Genomic DNA, 18,513 nt, shown 5'->3' on the forward strand with positions numbered 1-18,513 from the left:
TATGTAAATCTTTGAAAAAATAAAAGACATTTAGATTTTAGTACTAATATATATGGCACATAAAATATAGTTCATGATGTGTGAACTGATACACCATCTCATAATTTGTATTACTCCAAGTTTGTTTTAAGGTGAAGACCGCAGATTTAGGCCATGGAGAAATGATGTTAAAATTTATAGCCAGCTATTATGAATGGCAATGGGAAACCAGTCATTAAACGGTGGTACTAATGAACGAAACACACTCTTTTAGAAATGGAGAGTTACGGATTTAATTAAAATGTTAAATTATTGTTGAGACAATGGGCATAGTCATAAAACATAATAGGCAGTTCATTGCCTTTGCCCTAATGTGTTCTGTTTCAAAGTGCGTACGGCACACCTGCCATTTGACGAGCAAATGGGAACCATCTTATCTGAATGGATGAACTAAGGAAATAAGAATTGTTACAAACTGTGCCTTTCAGGGAATGAATTTTTCAAATATTCATTTTCTCTCTATGATGCCATTTGTTCTCTTGAAATGTCAGGACCTGTGATTTTTTATAATGTTGGGGTTAACACAGAGGTGTGTTTCTGTACGGTAAACCTTTCTTTGCATGATGTAAGCATTCCTTGAACAATCGGATTGTAAAGCATTCCTTGAACAATCGGGTTGTAAGTTATCGTCGGCTTCTTACTAAGCTTCCGATTCCACATGCACTTTGTACATATCAGCGGTTTCCGGCCGGCGCGCCACAGGAATTTTAAAGACCCACAACCCCGACTGTGGAGTCAGGGGCCCTGACCTCTCCTCCCTTAGCTCGTCCAATATGCGAGCGGCGACAGCCAGCACAGCCGTGGGCGTTCCATCAGGGCTGCAAAAACCACAGGACGGTCGTTGGTGCCGCAGCATCCTACCGATGGGCTCACGTGCACTCTGGGTGGTGGGGGAGAGGCTGGAAGTCCCTGGTGAGGTGACAACAGGTGGCTGTCCATATTATATGCTGCGTGACGGCAAGTGGCATTTCTCTGCACAGCGAAGCTGGGGACCAGAGGGACACCTGCCCCCATCCCCCCACTGAGGTGACTGAGGGAGGCGCCATGGCTCCAACTCTGGGGGATGGGAGGTGCCCCTGGGCTGACAAGAGTGCCCTCAGCCGAGGGAGGCTGGAAACCACGGCCCGCCTCTCCCTGGGCCATGCTCGCTGCATCCGCCCACCAAACAGAGGGGAGCAGCCTTCTGTGTGTGAGTCTGCACCCGGGCCACCTTCGTGGCCTCTTACAAGAAACGACAGCCACAGTGGGTGTCTTCTGCTTTCTGCCCCTGCGTTCTGGAATTAGGTTAAACGATCCCACTTTTATTTTTGGAGCTCACACAGGAGAATAAATCCAGTATCAATTTATCCCTTTCGCCTTTGTTGATATTCGAAACCGAAGGAGAAGCGCAAGACACACATCGTTTTGGGGGAAGGGCAACGAGAATGCTTGGTTAAACCGACGCAGTCCTTGGAAGCCGAGCTTACCTAACACGGCCATCGGCACCAAATTCCGCGTGTGGAAATCTGCCTCAGACGGTGTTGGTTCCAGTGGATGCCGGGAGTGTTGCAGATCTGCACTCTGCAATGAAACAGCGGGGGAAGAAATACTCAAAGGGTACGCAGCAGCTGTAAACATTCGAGGTTTAAGGTGGTGCAAACTAAATGCAGTAGAAATAGATGCATTTGGCAAAGTCGATGAAAATACCGAAGATTTTTCTACGTGTTTTGACTTTGAATGCAAAAACTGACATCTGGTGTTGGCTTTATGGAAAGGAAAATGGCAGTCTTCTCACCTAAGCCGTCGCCGTTGCTATGGAAACCTGGGTGGTTGCCCATGCCCCCCTGGACGGACAGCCGCTTGGCCCGCAGAACCGGCAGCTGTCGGTGGGCGGTGCTTGTGTCCTGCATTTCCATTTGTAATCACATTGTTGTCACCACTTCCTGTAGTTTTGCATGGAAACTTGGGCTGTTGCGTGGAAAAGAGGATATAATGTATAAATGTAGCCAAAAAGGAATTCATAGAACTTTGTATCACTCATGAATGCGCACCCCTTAGAACCATCATTTGTTACTTGGTGTTTACAGTTCCGCTTAATCCAAACAAGCGGTCTCAGCTTTGATTAGACTCCATGGTTCTGTGAGTCTTTGGGAAACTTCAGAAAATGACTCGAGTTGGGGAAACACCTTTCTCAACCGGCCAGGGCCCTCCCTGGTGAGTTACATTCATTTTTAAGCAAATTCTTCGGAAGCCTCTGGGACGAGGTTTTTAACTTCTTTTCCAGGATCCCCTGTCGCTGGGTGAAGGGGAACACCAGCCGAGCCACAGCTCCCGGCGTGCGTGCCTGCCAGCAGACACGTCCCCAGGTCCGTGTCCCCAGGTCCCCGTCCCCAGCGCTGGCACCGGCGGGGGCCGGGGGTGGGGGGGCTGAGAAAGCCTCCCAGTGATCCCAGCCCCCGATTTCAAACCAAACCCTGACACTGCGGGAGTCAGCAGCCCGCCGCCTGCATCACTACTCAGCCCCTCCGCACGGCTGGGGGCAGGACCCCGGGGGGCACACTGTGGCTGTCCTCCCACGATGCCGAGTTCTGGGCAAACGCCGCCGAGCTGGGAGTTTATCGGGGAGAAAGGCACCGTGCCTCCCCTCCAGAATTCTCCTAGCTCTAGGTCGTATCTGTCACGCGTGCGTCACATGTGCAGGAAGGTTTCCTCTCCTGAGCTTTCACACACAGCTACACATTTTACTGGGAAAGTTTCGCCCTGCACCCTCAGCTTCCTCTTCCACCTGCGGTTGGTCCCCCGGTGAGCAAGAGGCACAGGTCCGTCCATTTTCACGGTCTCCGTGAGGACAGAGGCTGTGTATGACCATGTATGGCCCCCGGCTGTCTCATAACTGTTCACGGAACAACCCCTCCGTTCCACACAGCCCCGGGACGCCGGCTGCGTGAGAGTCCGTGTTTCCAGACATCGCAGGCGGCTTCTGTGGTTTCTGCTCGTTTCCACTGACGATTCGCCCTTTGCTGAGACCTTCCTAGACCGTCTTCATTCCCCTGTTGAGGTCTGGTCTCTGCTGCTTCTCTCCGGGGCATTTTGAATATTCTTGAACCCTTGTTCATCATATCACTTTTACAGTGAGATTAATATATTCCATATTAGTGTCGCAGATTCGATTCCCAGTCAGGGCACATGCCTGGGTTGCAGACCACAGCCCCCAGCAACTGCACATTGATGTTTCTCTCTCTATCTCCCTCCCTTCCCTCTCTAAAAATAAATAAATAAAATCTTTTAAAATATATATATTCCATACTAAAAACCTGTCGATATTCAGATTGAACCCGCAGTGGAGACGAAGCAACGTGGGAATGTCGTTGCAATGCCGAGTCCTGGCATCAGCCAACACAGTGTCTCTCTCTGCTTATCTGCGTCTTCTTTCAAGACACGCTTTACGGTTTCCCGGCCGTGGCCCCGCATGGTGTTTAGGCTCGCCCTTAAGTGTCAGCAACTCGGTGTACTTCCCCAGGTGTCTTTTCAATTTCCCTCCAAACACCTCCGGCGGGCTCACAGGAAGCGGTGGCACGGCCGCTGGGCGCCAGTCTCCTGGTCCCCCCGTCACCTCTGTCCGCGGAGCCAGCCTCTTCGGGAGGGAAGTGTCTGCGACCGAGATCCCCGATTCTCAGAGAGCGCCGGGCTCCCTGCTTCTCCTGGTCACAGGGCTGACCACGTTTCTCACGCCGACATCGAACTGGGCTCCGGCCGAGGGGTGCCAGCGGGATTACTTGGTGCCGCGAGGAGGCTGGGCCGACACCCAGTCCAGAGGCAGCGCCGGCTCCCCGCCCGCCCCGTCGGTGCACGGGGCAGACAGGAGGAGAGAGCCCCACGCCTGGGGAGAGCAGCCCGGCAGGACCAGAGCCCGGCCGGGGTGTGAGCGAGAAACACCGTTGTGCTGTGAAACCATGTGCCGTGCCTAACACAACCGGCATGCGGACCTCGACGTGGCTGGGACGGTAAATTCGGGGTTATGATGCATTCCTCACCTCTCAGTGGTTGCTCCAGGGCCTCCTGTGCTCGTCAGAGAGCAGAGGCCTTTGGGTGCCTGGATCCCTTCCGTCCTCGGCTGTGCACCGGGTGTCCCCCGCCGGCCACCGCAGGTGTCTGGGAGCCTCCTCTGGCCCCGGCAGCCTCCGCTCGCTCCCCCCAGCTCCGTGCAAATGAGCCGGGCCTCTGGTCTCCCCACCCCCACCCCCCCATCCCCAAGCACACCTCATGCTCTCATCGAAACCCAAAAGCAAACCCCGACGGGCAGAAGGATTGGGCGAATATCTCAAGTTCGCCAGCCGCTGAGTGCGGCTCTCGGTACCCAAGCTCAGAGCTGCCCCTTCATAGAATGTCAAACTCGACCGTAACGGGAAACCCCCCTTAATTTCAGCTAAAATATTACATTTACTCTCCCCTTTCTCTTTTAAAAGAAAAATGTTACAGTCATAAGCCCTTATATTTGATAAGCCGCATACAAATTTCAAAATAATCGGCGTATTTTTCAGCAGCCGTGACGCCTGGTTGAATGAATCTCGTGGAAGGTGGTTTAATGTGCCTCAACACCAAAGAGATGGGTGCCTGGCGTACTCAGTGGCCGCTTTTCTCGTCCTCCCGCTTCCGCTGAGTGCTTGCGGACGGAAGTAATGCACTCGGTTTGAAGTGCGCGGCCCAGTGGGATTCGGGTGCATAATTGTTGTTAATTCTCGGCACCAGAGTCGTTTGATCGCCTTAACTGCAGACTAGCCCTGGATGGATGGCAGCGAGCGGGGAGAAAGCCAGCGAAGTGGGAGAAAAGGGAAATTTTAATCATGGGAAGTGCGTTTGCAATCAAAGAAGGTACGGCATTTCATCTTAAGGATTTTTCCTCTTGCAGGTCTTTAAAGAGCACCAGCGGTCCTGCAGAATGCCACAGTCAGTTCTCACGGCGTTTTCTTGACGCAAGCAGTTCTCAGAGCCTCCTGTTTCTCTCACGCTGGGTTCTCCTGCCTCTGTCCCCCCCCCACCCCCACCCCCGGTGCTCAGGTGTCTGAGCGTGGACGACACTTCTGTGTCCGTGTCCATTGATCCGGGACGTGAGGGTCGCTGCCGTGTCGAAACCCGCCCAGCACACGTGGCACCGTGGTTTCCTGGAACGGTCCGTCTCACACCTGCTGTGCACGGGCTCCGCGCCTGCGTCCTCTGACCGAGCTCTGGAGTCCGGTCGCACTGGTGACCAGACGGCACCTGGGAAGTTTGCGGACCACGTAAGAAACACCCGCGTGAGCCTCGTCACCGACGCTAAGGCTTCCACGCGCGGCACAGACGGGGGTGGGCGTTCCAGGGTTTGTGTGTGTGAGTCAGTGGAGGCCCTGGCAATGCGGGGGCGGAGCGGACATGTCTAGGCCTCCGTGCGGGTCTGACAGTAGGTTGACAGCTGTTCATATGGAAGATTATACAATGACTGATAAACAATAATCCAAGGACAAGCTGTTTGCATACGCACAGTCGTAAACCGACTTTTGGTCCGCCCTATATTTAAATGTGTCAGATAGTATCACGAATATTTTATACTGCCAGTAGATTTTATATTCACGTATTAAATACAATGTCACTTTGAATTCCCATGGTTAGCATTTTCCACGGAGCTCTGTGGCCTGTGATGAAACACTAAGTTTAATCGGGTGTGAGTTAGAACTTTGCAGACCGCAGGGTACACAGGGTAACACGAATTCCCTGTCACAAATACCCTAAGGACCCCACACCCAGATGCCTATTTCAACAAGGGTTCATTTCTCAAAATTAACTTATGTGGAAATAATAATAGCAATCACAGAATACATAACTTCTGTTGAAACAGTGGGTAATAGATACTTAGCATTCTAGAGTGCATATCACCATGGTTATTTACTTTTCTTTCCTGTGTGTGTGTATATGTGTGTGTTCACTAATGATAATAATGATGTAATCTGGAGCGAGCGAGGAGGAAATTATACAGAGTTACACACCAGACACAGGTTTCACTTCCCCATCAGCATGTCTCAGACACAGAGTATCAAGGAGAATTGGGTTAACCGTCAGGTAATTGGCATTTAATAAAGCACCTCCAGGATCCTTTATCTTAATTGTCATGAAAAATAAATTACTTGGAGGTCTATAATTTCAGTTTTTAGAAACTCAAGAAAGTTGAAGTGGCACCTGCACGAAAATGTATCATTAACTAGGTTTTGCAAAGGCGCGATTTGTCTAGGTGACATTTGTGAACTTTGAGGAAAATTGCTGTGTTCTCTGATGCACAGTGAATTCTGCAACGCACTTGGAAATACTGCCTTTTAAAGAGCACTTGAGGAGAAAAATTAGGGAGAGTTATCTATTTTTGAGTTACATAAAGGCCCTTATTTGTCTGAGAAAGCTCTTAAATTTTTCATCCTAACTGATGATTAGTCAGTTACTCTGGAAAGGAAAATCTCTTTTCTTTTCTTTTTTTTTTTTAATATTTATTTATTTTTAGAGAGGGAAGGGAGGGAGAAAGAGAGAGAGAGAGAAACATGAATGTGCGGTTGCTGGGGGCCGTGGCCTGCAACCCTGACATGTGCCCTGGCTGGGAACTGAACCTGTGATACTAGGAAAACCTCTTTTCCACACAAAAGTTTGGTAGAATTCACAGACTCCAGAGTTAGGAAACATTTCATGGTTGAGAATCATTGTCCTGGCTGGTGTGGCTCAGTGGACTGAGCACGGACCTGCGAACCAAAGAGACACCGGTTCGATTCCCAGTCAGGGCACAGGCCTGGGTTGTGAGCCAGGTCCCCAGTAGGGGGCGCACAAGAGGCGACCACAGATGACGTTTCTCTCCCTCTCTTTCTCCCGCCCTTCCTGTCTCTAAAAATAAATAAAATCTTTTAAAAATCGTCATTCCTCAACACCATCCCTCAGCGGCATCCGCGCCAACACTCCACCGCGGCGGCGAAGCGTGGAGTCTGTGGGGGGCTATGCAGCAGGACACCCGGGAGAGAGGGGCGCTGCCGTGCGTTTCCTCCAGCGTAACTGCCCTCGAAACACTTCCCAAAAGTGTGCCGCGTGCGCGCGGATCCACGATGTCCCGCCTTCCCGCGCAGCTCCTTGGGCTCGTGACCCCGTGGGACAGCCAGCCCCTCTGCGCCCTCGGTTACCGCAGTCGGAGGCCGCGGCTCCCCGCCCCCGCCCCTCCCCCTCCCCCACCCCCTCCCCCTCCCCCACCCCCAGCCGTGCAGCGCAGGAGCCTCAGCGACCAACACCCAGGCGCAGGTTCGGGCTTGTGCCGTCCCAAAAGGAGAAGGCGGTTCCTGGTGAAACCGGTGGGCAGAGGCCGGCGTGGGGACCACAGAGAGGCCGAGCCACCAGCGCGGACTCCGGCCCGGCGGGCGCCCCTGCCCCCCCCTCCCCCCGCTGACCATCGCCCACCCTCCTGCGCCGCGCGGACCCCGGCGCCAGCTGCTCCGCGGGGCTGAGCGCGGGGCTGCCCGAGGGGGCTTTGCTTTCCCATTTTTTGTTTTTGGATTTTGAAACTGGACCATGGAGACCAGTCTCTTATTTATTATTCTATTTTTATTTTTAATGACATGTCTCGGGGTGACGTTGGTTAACAAGACCCTGTAGGTCTCAGGTGCGCCTTGCCATGTGCATTGAGTGCTCACCACCCAAGGTCAAATCTCCTTCCTCACCGTGTATTTGACCCCGTTTTCCCTTCACCGCCCCCACCCCCTTGGTCTGGCCACCACCGCCCGTTCCTGGTCTGTGTCTGTGAGGTTCTGTTTACCTTGTTTATCTGGCGCTTTCAGTTGTATGTCCCACACACGAGGGAAATCACGCGGTTCTCGAGTTCTTCTGACTTACTCCGCCCGCCGTAATATACAGTGGAACCCTACTCAGCCACGAGAAAAGGTGACACGCGGCCATTTGTGCCGGCCAAGTGGGACTTTAGATTAACCCAGGAGATGGCGGGCGGGACGGCGTGTTTACTGGGGAGACAGGTGTTTCCTTTACCACACGATTAGCTCACTTAAATCCACTGAACGAACACCCAACCGGCTATCCTGAAAGGGTGCTCCTCGCCCTGCTGAGGGCGGACTCTATTGTGCAGATCAACCTGACCCCACTGTGCTCCTTAATCTACCTGCCAGTGAGCTCCTTGCCGATACAGTCACTGCATTGTGACTGCATTTAGATTCCCCACCATTTACCTGGTGTCTCCGTCTAGAAGATTGTATCATGCTGAGCTGTACCTCTTCTTCACTGGGAGAGGGCAGATGTTGGAACCAACAGGACATTGTTAACTTCTGAGGAATCTCAGCAGCGCATTCTTGCGTCTCCGCTCCCGTTGCTCCTGGTGTGACGACCAGCCCCCACTACTCAGGAGAGAAGCCCCCCGAGCCCCCCAGGCCCCCCTCCTCTGTCCCCCCAGCGATGCCGGAGAGGTCTTCATGAAACAGGCGTTCAGCCGGGCCTTCCGTCCTCATCAACGTCACTTCAGATCCTGAGACATCCATCATTTCCTTCACCGAGAAAGTGTCCTCAACCTGCCGTCACCTGCCTCTCACCTGCCTCTCACGCCTGCGTGTTCTGACTGCCCAGCCCAGCCCCCAACACAGATGACAACTTCACGGCTTCAGTCCACCAGTTTCTGTGCTTCTCCTTTGTGTGCTTGATGTTTGGACAGTTAAGAATGAGACCAAAAGAAACACCTGGCCCAGAGTAAATTCTGTATTTTGTTGTGGAAGCAGATGTGAGTGGACAGAACCCACGCGGTGGGCACCAGGTAAAGGTGAGGGCCCTGGCGAGGTCATCGGTGGTGACCTCAGGAAGAGCTGACTATACATTATTATTATTATTATTATTATTGATTGTTTTTTAACCTGGACTGGTTAGAGTGTAAAGAAAATTGTACAGGTCGGAGGCGTGGAGCTGTATTTTTGAAGCGTTTTGAGAGGGGGGGAAAGCCAGAAAAGAACGAGACAGACAGGGAAAGGAAGGAAAGCGGGGGCGGGGAAGAGTCCTCCGAGGACTGGCTTCGGGGGGGGGGGGGGGGGGGGTCAGCGAAGGACAGAGATGGCGGGGAAGCCCTCCCTGAGGCGAGCCAGCAGCTCGGGAAACTCCCGCCAGCAATGTTTTAGCGTCTGCGCGGCCAGGCAAAGCAATCACTGAGTGGCAGCGGGGCGCCGGGGGAAATCAGCGGGGCACCGGGGAGGTGAGGCTGCTGGGGCCTTACAAAAAGCCACGAAACAATGTTCAGAATGTGGCTGCGCTGGGAAGGCAGAGTAACACGTCATCACCACGACGAGTGAGGGGGGTGACTGCCCGCCTCGAGGCTCGTGCACGGGGAAAACCGAACTGAAGACGACGCACAGCCCAGGCCGAAGGGGCTCCCGCGTGTGCGGCCAGAGCGGCTACGTAGGAGCTGGAGCTGGTTGTGGCTTTGGGTGTACTTACGTGGCTGCAGGAGTCTTCAGATTTTGTGTATCTGTGATGGTTAAAAATACATGTCGTCCTGGCTGGCGTAGCTCAGTGGATTGAGCACGGGCTGCAAACCAGGCATCGCAGGTTCAATTCCCAGTCAGGGCACATGCCTGGGTTGCAGGCCACGGCCCCCGGCAACCACACATTGATGTTTCCCCCTCTCTCTCTATCTCCCTCCCTTCCCTCTCTAAAAACAAATAAATAAAATCTTTAAAAAAAACATGTCAACAGACACTGAAATACTTTTCACCTAAAAATAGCTCTGTTCACAAAGGTTAAAAATGACAGCAAGTCTTACGGTTCCATTCAGCAAAATACGGCATTTTTCACAATGATGCACTCGGAACCCTTGCAGCCACCCCGCTGGTTACTGGGTCTCACAGCCCAGAGGCCTCAGCGCTGTGGGGTGTGTGTGGGGGGGGGAGGGGGCAGCAGGTCAAGGTTTTAGATGAAACAGCTGAAGCCCACTGTAGTGTTCCCCCTGCTGTGATTCTTACATGTGACGGCTTTACATGCTGTCAGTCAGAAGAAAATTTTTAAATAGCTTAAAATTTAAGATAACACTATTAAATCTATGGACTATGATAAAGGATTTAATGTACTTTGGATTTTTAAAAAGCATTTAAAATTTTTTAACTGTTAGTTTTACTTATTTTACAAATTTTTAAAGAAAAAATACTAGTCTTTTTCGCTTTCAATTTAGATGTACAGTTAGGATGGGAGAAATTACACGTTATGAAGACTTTTGTTTTATTTGAAATCATTTCAATCTTTCATGGTTGTAAAACTATAATTCCAAAATTACATATCAACTAATAAAAATGTAAAAGTTCAAATGATCTACTTCACATAGACATATGAAATTATCTATTATGTATAGACATTAGTTATAATCTGTTAGGTAAAGATAATTTAATAAATACTTAAATTTGTTAGTGGTCAATTTGCACATAAGCATTTTGTCTTAATTTCATCGTGGTTATTCCTGAAAACGACTCAAAGCAAGAGACGGCACGTGGGATAAATACGATCAAAGAGGTAAATGAGAACATGAGGTCACTTGGACCGTTTTGCAGGTCTTTCTAAGATTTTGTTTTTTAGAGAAGTTTCAGGTTTCCAATAACATTGGGAGTGGGGTGCGGAGACCCCCTCCCCCCCCCACCCCGCAGCTGCAGAGCCTCCCTCAGTCACCAGGGGGCGCTTGTTCACCAAGGAGGAGCCGCGCGGACCCATCGCTAGTCCGCAGCGTAGGGTTCCCTCCTCCCGCTGGACCGTGCGCCCTGTGGGCTCGGACAAGTGTGTAATGGCACACGCACGTCATTGCAATGCCACACGGAGGACTGTCAGCGCCCTAGCACCCTCCGGGCCGCACTGGTGCTCTCCTCCCCACCCCAGCAACCACTCCTGTTCTCCTCCCGCCGTCTGCCTTTTCCAGAGTGCTACCGAGTCGGAATCACACAGCTCTTGCAGGTTGATTCCTTCATGCCTTTTCTTGGCTTCACGGCTCATTTCTTTTTGTGCTGAAGAATACCCACCAACTGCATGTACCAGCGTTTATCCATCGCCTCCTGAAGGACCTCGGGGCCCATCCCACGTTTGACAGTTATGAACGAAGCTGCCCAAACATCGTGTGCGGGTTTTGGTGCGGACACAACTTTGTAACTCCCTTGGGTAAATACCATGGCACGTGATCGCTTGTTTGTTCAGGCTTGTAAGAAATTGTCTCGCGCCCTCCACAGCAGCTGCCCTGGGCTGTGTTCCCAGCAGCAGTGAGAGAGGTTCCGGCTGCTCTGTGTCCTTGTCCGCACTTGGCGTTGTCAGGGTCTGGATTTTGGCCACTCTTACAGGCATCTTGTTGTTGTAATTTACCTTTTCCTGATGACTTATGGTGTGGAGCACCTTCTGGAACAGATGCAATTTTGCTGAAAAATATGAATCTTTGGTAGTAATTTTTCAAAAGTGCTGGCAAAAATGCAACTGGTACAGTTCTGTCTGCACGGCCAAGCTCTGTCTGCACGGCCAAGCATCTGAATGATGATGGATAACTGTTACACTGTTATAATATTAGCGCAACTACAGACAGAACCTCCTAGCTGCCTATAGATGGAATTTCCTAATGGCTACGAGGACTCGCACCAACTGTTATCTGGTCATTGGAAGGTCTTACCAAGTCGAACCCCCACAAAAGTGTTTCCCGTACGTGGACTCACACAAAAGCCCCGTGACCCTGCAAGTTTTCGTGAATGCTCCTGGGAGGCCGTACCTACACTCCTGGCATCCTTCCCACACCAGTGGGCCTCTTCCGAAAGCGAAACAAATGATAAAAATCATCATATTTATGTGCAAGGTGGGAGTTCGATCGGATTTTTCTACAAAGTATGTGTTGGATTATTTCTAATGCATGTTTACGACTATGAAAATGAAGAGAGAACAGGCAACTCCATCATTGTCCTGCTGCTGCTGCTTCGCCGAGTCACCAGGGATGCGCGGCGTAACCACCCGCTCGCCCTCCGGTGGCTGCAGGGCAGACACCCCGGCCCCACCTCCTGATTTTCACCCGGCGGCACCCGTTCCCTTTGTGTTTCTGCTCCAGAGACAGTACGTGCACGAAGACGGACTTAGCTTAGAAAAAGCACAAGACACATTGCTTTTTAAGAAACAAATGTTGTAATTATTTCAAATCACAGAAGCCCACAGCATGTGGTACGTGTTTCGGTCTGTCGCCTCGGTGTGAACGAAACGTGAGAATTAGCAATTCCACCAAATCCGGCCCCTGTCTCTGCCAACTTCCTCCGCCATCCAAGGAACGGAAATAACATTGAAATAGAGCCTGGTGAAGGTGTTCATGCCTTTGGTGCTCACCAATCATAGCTTCCTATTTCTTGTGCTGAAATTGGAACTTTTATTAAGCGACTGGTTCCTGGAATGTGAGAAAAATTTTCTTTCCCATGATGCCGATGGGCCGTGCCAACATCTACGCCCTCCCCCCTGGTGGCATTTCCGGCACGGGGCGAGTGACGCGAACTCGGGCAGGTGACGAGCGTGGTGGTTCAGGCATAGCTGTGCCGGGCCAAGCGGCAGAAATGTATTATCGGTTCTAGACTGTGGCTCTGTTTTAGTGTGACTCCTCCAGTTTTATAGTTTGCCAAACTGTGTGGAAAGTGGCCAGTATTACAGATTGAACAACTGTGTTTTTTGGTGGAGATCGCCATGTCCATAACATTACAAGCTCCTAAAGCATCTTGCCTTATTGTAGTTCTCAGTGCTAAACTGTTTTTCAGCTTCCGTGATCATTTGAAAACATGTTACTTTTTTACTGTTATTGTATTACAGTTGTTCCAGTTTCTCCCTCCGCCCCGCCCACCCCCGCCCCCACCCCCACAGTCCGTCCCCACCCCGTTGTCCCTGTCTGTGCGTCAGTCACACCCGTTCCTGGACCAGCCCCTCCCTCCTTTCCATCCGGCCCCCCTCCCCCTCCCCTCTTGTCGCAGTCAGTCTGCTCCTGGTCTCCATGTCTCTGGTTCTGTTTGGCTCGTACTGCGCAGCTGAAGATGCATTACTTTGAAGTTGAACAAGTAATAGGTAACCAAGCTCTCACCTTAAGCTTCAAAGACCGTCAGCGACGCCATTCAGAAGGCGTCCGGGGAGCGCCACAGGGGCCGCACGTCCTTCCGAGGGAGGCGGGACCGCCGGCCCCCTGCCTGATGCTGGGGAAGCCGCAGAGCGGGCCCCCGCCCCCGGCTCCCGGTCCGGCCTCTGCTACCTGGGCACTGACACGGCACCCCTGAAACACAGGGAAACACGGGCCGACGCGGACAGTACACCCAGTCCCTGGTGCGTGACCACACCGCGTGCTTTCCCACGGCATAAAATGCACTCACGGAGAAGCATCACCGTGGAAGCGCGTTGGACCGACGGCTCAGCTCCCTTTGCGCGCAGCACGTCCGACGCTCCCAGGCGCACGGCAGAGCCGGCAGCAGGAGGGACAAGGCCCGCCCCGGGGCCGCCCGCGGGGAGGAAGCGCGGGTCAGCACCAGCTCCCGGTGCCACGGGCCGTGGAAACGACACTGAGTCGGCTCAGAGCCTTCAAATGCCCTCGGATGAATTTCCCATGAGTGGGAACCCCCCAAACCAGAATTTATTCATTGAAAAATGTGCGTTTGTTCTTCCCCGTTGGAACGTCAGTCGCCTGCAAAGGGCTCTCCACACTCTCCGTGTGACGCAGTGACCTGCCGGGCGCTGCTTCCGCTGCGCCCAACAGTGTTTGCACTGGTCGGCCCTGGTGCCCTTCAGTGCTTCGGCTGCTGCTCGTTCCACCTCCGCCGCACCGGCAAAATGTTTCCCTTTGAGGACGTTTTTCATCCGGGAAACAAAAAGTTCTCGGGGGGTGAGACCAGGTGAACAGGGAGGGTGGGGCATGGGGGTCATGCCATTTTTAGCCAAAAACCGCTGAACACTAGCCCCGTGTGGACAGGTACATTCATAAGTCACCCATCACGGAACAGGCAAATGCACTGGGAGAGTCTCCCCCCTGCAAAAAAAAAAACTCACTGAAGCCGAACTCAGCCTCTCACAACAACACCAGCTGGTGCACTGATGCAGATGGGCTCCTAGAACACTCACCCAGAGGGGAAGCCTGTCCTATATGGGTCCCACTTCCAGAAATAATTCCAGGGTTTGGGTTCCCCCCTCTAACTTCAAAATAGAATAAAGGTCATCTCTCTCACGCACACGGTTCACACAAAATACTTCATAGCTATGCCTTAGTCTTCTGTTTCTAAAAAAAAAAAATCTGTGTGCCTAAAATAACCAGAAACAAAGTCAAAAGAGAAATGATCACTCCATTTGCAACACAGATCCCAACAAAGTTTTGCTTTTCTTAATATTCAAAGACCCCTAAAAGTAATAAGAAAAACGCCGAAACCCAAGAGAAAGATGGGCAGAAGAGAAGGATGGAGAGTCACCAGCAAAGACAAAACCAACTGAAAACAAGTTCAATGTCTGAAAAGCACTGGGAGTGGGAAGCTCTCAGGAGGTTCCAGCACCAAGTTCAAGTCCGGGCCGCTCCTCAGGAGAGGGGCACAGGGGGTTGGAGGGGAGGGCAACGCATGAGATGACAGTTACGCGTGGCGACGACGCCGCGGCTGCTGCCCTTCCCCCCTCCCGCCCCCGCACGTGGGTTACCCGGGTGATGCGTGCGCGCTGGGCCGACGCTTCCCCTGGCGCTCGCCGAGGCCCTCGGTCTCCTCTGTTAAATGGCTCGTGGCGGGGGGCCTGCTGCCTGGAGCCCTAACACACATCCGTCTCGGACGCCCGCCGTCGGTGCTCCAGAAGCAAAGTGCGCGCGTCTCCTCCCAGCCTACAGCGCACGCTGGGGGGCGCTCTCCCGGCCGAAGCCCCACCCACCCTCCATGTCCCCTCCACCGCAGACCTGCGAGCGAACCCTCCCCCGTGAGCTAACACTGGCCCACAGCCGGGGACACATACCCCTTCTCACCCACGCAAGGTGCTTTCACTGCCTTCCCTTTTTTTAAGGCACTCTTTTCCACTTTGTCAAAACAGGCTGTTAGTGCTAACCGAGTTACACGGGATTTAAATTCGTGCAGGCAGCTCGGCACATGGACATTTTCATATGCGAAGCGCACGGCAGTCGGCTCTGACAGCGATGCTGATGGGAGCCGCGCCAGAGAACGAAAATCACTTCGAGTGCGTCCTAGCCTAATTGAGACCGATTGTAAATCACTTTTATGTCAAAGGCAGATCGAATCTCCCGGGGGTGGCGCTGCCCTCTCTGAAACTCGGGGCTCTTAGGATCGCCTTCCTTTTTCTTGTTTTCCCCTTTTTATCTCTTTTAATCAGCCAGGGAGATGAATGTCCGTCTGGCGAGATTTCACTGCCTTCTGCCTTGATTGGGAACGATCGTAATTCGTAGTGTTTTCTTCGTGTCCCTTACAGCACGCCGGTCTCCGCTGGTTTGGCAAACACGCTGACGGACGTGTGACAGTCGTGAAACTCATGGGGGGAGTCAGAGCGTGTTCCGTCGGGGACAGGGCGTGGGGCCAGACCTTTTTGAGCATATATGATTAGAGACTTGTAAAAGGAGAAGGCAGAGTTTTTTTTAATAATTCTTGCAGAGTCCATTGCAGACATGTCGACTAGACTTCACGGCATTTATGCAACAATGGGATCGAGTGTCCTGTGAATGCTGGGCCCCCTCTGGGGGCGTGGGGCAGGCACAGGCCCTCGGGATGCGGCACCCCACACCCAAGGGTCACACTGGGGACCGTGAGGGCTCTGGCAGTGAGGAGGCCCGTGCAGCCTGCAGGGGCCAGACTCTGAGCCCGGAGAACCGTGAGTGGGCCCTGGGAAACGGACGCCATGAGCCAGTTCTTCATGAAGACGAAGGTGGGTCACCTGGGTGACGTGTGCGCGCCGGCCCGCGGCACAGGGAGACCTTCACATTGCAGCCCCCTCTCTGACCTCGGGGGTCCATGTCCCAACCCATCACCGCCCCCTCTCTGCGGCTCCCCCGTGCACGCATGACGGGCAGAGAATTCCCAGGGTTTGATTCCCAGCCAGGGCGCAGGCCTGGGTTGTGGGCCAGGTCTCCAGTGGGGGACGCTCAAGAGGCAACCACACACTGATGTTTCTCTCCCTCTTCTTCTCCCTCCCGTCCCCTCTCTACCCAATAAATAAATAAAATCTTAATCAAAAAGCAAGCAGAACAAACAACAACTTTTCCCTCTGTCAGTACCCAGTGGCCTTTGGGGGAACTTGCCCATCTCTGAACAGAACCAGGGGGGCCTTTCAGGTCCCCCCACCTCTTCCCGGGCAGAGAACAGACCTGTGGTCGAACTAGGCCAACAAGGGAACTAAAGCAAATACTTTTGTCTCCAAAAAAAAAAAAAAAGGACAAAGTTACAATGAACAAGAACAACATCAAAAATAAAGCCATCTCGTTGCCAAAGCAGCCCCCCCTGAGCCCTGCCCCCACCGCCCCCTTCGGCAGGACCAGGAGGGGCTCCTTCCTGCCCCAGCCCCAGACCCGCCTCCGACGGCGGGGACGCGGCACCGAGGAAGACCCGGCTGGCCGCCAGGGTGCTCGTCAGTAACAGGCGAGCTGGAGGGGAACAGCCGGGAGGCATGAGACATTTTGCTTTGAAGACAGAGAAGATCGATGCTCATCTGATCCCGGTCAGGCAGGGAGCGCCCGCGCTGGTTATCACCCAACCTCCTGTCCGCACTCCGCCTGCCCAGGACTGGGGTGTGACGCCCCCAGATCGCCGGGCATGTTGGTCTGGACGTTGCCAGAGAGTCCAGTGGTCCTGTTCCCTCGGACGGGCAAGTCCCTGAACTCCTCGCTTTAGTTCAAACCCGACAGTATTTTACGGACAACGGAAGGTAGCGAGAAGGCGCACTGTCAGCAAGAGCCCTTGCCGGCCTCTTACTTATTTAATGCAAGTATTGACCAGACAACCGCTCTGTGCCGGTGTGATGACCGGGGCCCAGGTGACAGCAGGGAACTCCCCACCGGGCTCGTGTGACTGGACGTGCTTTCGTCCTGACCGCCGAGGTGACAGGGACCACCCCTCCAGCCCCGCCCCCCTGCTGCGGGTGACACGGGCCAGTTTTCTCCGCTCTCACTCTTGAGTCGCGGGTGTCCTTGGAGCAGGTCCGTCCGTGGCACCGCAGAGCCTCAGCGCTGGGGTTCAGTGTGCTCCTTGGCAATGGTGAAGCTCCCCATAGTTATTTTTTATTTTATTTATGTATTTTTAGAGAGAGGGAAAGGGAAGGAGAAAAAGAGAGAGAGAAACATCACATGTGGTTGGCTCTCACGTGGCCCCCACTAGGAACCTGGCCCACCACCCAGGCATGTGCCCTGACTGGGAATGGAACCTGCGATGCTTTGGTTCGCAGCCCGCGCTCAATCCACTGAGCCACGCCGGCCAGGGCTCGTACTTATTCTTAGTTGACGTATGTCATCCCCAAATAGTGTGTGTGCAAGCATTCCCGGGCCTGTCTGCTGCTCACGCTTACACACGCAGGTGCTGGCCCGGCTCAGAGCACACGTGGGCCTCGAGCAGGCAGGTGAGCTCTGGAAAGAGCCAGCGGGTCCCTAAGGGAGAGTGTGCCGGCCACCAAGGGGATGGACGCGAGGGCCCCGGGGCACCATGCCCGTCACAGTGTGAGAGGGTGAGTCTGCAAGAGTGTCCCCGGTTCCCAGTCGAAGGGCAGACGAGGACCGACGGGAGCCGGGTGTCTGGAACCCACGGGGACATCGTCGCTTCGAAAGGAGGGGAAGTTTGAGAGGTCGAGTGTTGTAGAAACTGGTGTCTGGTCACCTGTCGACCCAGCCCGCTCAGACCATCCTCTGCCCCTCACTGGTCAGTCTGTCCCCTTTCTCAGTAAAATGTTCCTCGGAGAAGGGTCCACGGAAAGCATCAGGGGCCTGGAGCGGGAGGGAGACAGCTGTGGTCCCGGTTCTTGCTTTGCTTTCTTTTTAAAAAAAAAAATTGTTGTTCAGCCCTGGCTGGCATAGCTCAGTGGATTGAGCACAGGCTGCGAACTAAAGCGTCGCAGGTTCGATTCCCAGTCAGGGAACATGCCTGGGTTGCAGGCCATGACCCCCAGCAACCGCACATTGATGTTTCTCTCTCTTTCTCCCTCCCTTCCCTCTCTAAAAATAAATAAAATCTTTTAAAAATTTTTTTAAAATTGTTGTTCAGTTACAGTTGTCCCGACGTCCCCCATTGCACTCCTTAAGGTCGCTCAACATCTATGAATCTGTTTCCTGACTTTCAAACTAATACGCGTGGCGTCTCGTCTACCCAGATCTCTGGCGGAGATGCAACTGGCATCTCTGTGTAAGTCTGCTCCGCGAAAGGGTCGTCTGCCTTTGGGGGGAGATTTACGCTCCAGAGGAGAAAACAGCTTGTCTTTCAACCAGTGGCTTGCTTTCGCACTGCCCTTCTCCCTAGGGTCTTATCT

The sequence above is a fragment of the Phyllostomus discolor genome, chromosome 8, assembly GCF_004126475.2.
Source record: "Phyllostomus discolor isolate MPI-MPIP mPhyDis1 chromosome 8, mPhyDis1.pri.v3, whole genome shotgun sequence".
NCBI lineage: Eukaryota > Metazoa > Chordata > Mammalia > Chiroptera > Phyllostomidae > Phyllostomus > Phyllostomus discolor.